We start from the raw sequence: 1386 nt of genomic DNA on the forward strand, positions 1-1386 counted from the left end.
GGGAGAGTGATGGGGGGGAGAGTGATGGGGGGGAGAGTGACTGAGGGGGAGAGTGATGGGGGGGAGAGTGACTGAGGGGGAGAGTGATGGGGGGGAGAGTGACGGGGGGGAGAGTGACGGGGGGAGAGTGACCGGGGGCAGAGTGACCGGGGGGGGAGAGTGACCGGGGGGAGAGTGACTGAGGGGGAGAGTGATGGGGGGGAGAGTGACTGAGGGGGAGAGTGATGGGGGGGAGAGTGACTGAGGGGGAGAGTGATGGGGGGGAGAGTGACGGGGGGGAGAGTGACCGGGGGGGGAGAGTGACGGGGGGGAGAGTGACCGGGGGGGGAGAGTGACGGGGGGGGAGAGTGACCGGGGGGGGAGAGTGACGGGGGGGAGAGTGACCGGGGGGGGAGAGTGACCGGGGGGGAGAGTGACGGGGGGAGAGTGACCGGGGGGGGAGAGTGACGGGGGGGAGAGTGACCGGGGGGGGAGAGTGACCGGGGGCAGAGTGACCGGGGGGGGAGAGTGACCGGGGGCAGAGTGACCGGGGGGGGAGAGTGACCGGGGGGAGAGTGACTGAGGGGGAGAGTGATGGGGGGGAGAGTGATGGGGGGGGAGAGTGACGGGGGGAGAGTGACTGAGGGGGAGAGTGATGGGGGGGAGAGTGACTGAGGGGGAGAGTGATGGGGGGGAGAGTGACCCGGGGGGGAGAGTGACTGAGGGGGAGAGTGACGGGGGGGGAGAGTGATGGGGGGGGAGAGTGACTGGGGGGGGAAGAGTGACTGGGGGGCGGGAGAGAGTGATGGGGGGGGAGAGTGACGGGGGGGAGAGTGATGGGGCGGGAGAGTGATGGAGGGGGGAGAGTGATGGGGCGGGAGAGTGAGGGGGGAGAGTGATGGGGGAGAGTGATGGGGGGGGAGAGTGACTGGGGGGAAAGTGACTGGGGGGAGAGTGACTGGGGGGGGGGAGAGTGACAGGGGGGAGAGTGACTGGGGGGAGAGTGACAGGGGGGAGAGTGACAGGGGGGAGAGTGACAGGGGGGAGAGTGACGGGGGGGGGGAGAGTGATGGGGGGGAGAGTGATGGGGGGGGAGAGTGACTGGGGGGAGAGTGACTGGGGGGAGAGTGACTGGGGGGGGAGAGTGACAGGGGGGAGAGTGACTGGGGGGAGAGTGACAGGGGGGAGAGTGACAGGGGGGAGAGTGACAGGGGGGAGAGTGACGGGGGGGAGAGTGACAGGGGGGAGAGTGACGGGGGGGAGAGTGACGGGGGGGAGAGTGATGGGGGGGAGAGTGACGGGGGGGAGAGTGACAGGGGGGGGAGTGACAGGGGGGAGAGTGACGGGGGGGAGAGTGACAGGGGGGAGAGTGACGGGGGGGGGAGAGTGATGGGGGGGAGAGTGATG

This window comes from Carcharodon carcharias, chromosome 38 (genome assembly GCF_017639515.1).
Source record: "Carcharodon carcharias isolate sCarCar2 chromosome 38, sCarCar2.pri, whole genome shotgun sequence".
NCBI classification, from domain to species: Eukaryota; Metazoa; Chordata; class Chondrichthyes; order Lamniformes; family Lamnidae; genus Carcharodon; species Carcharodon carcharias.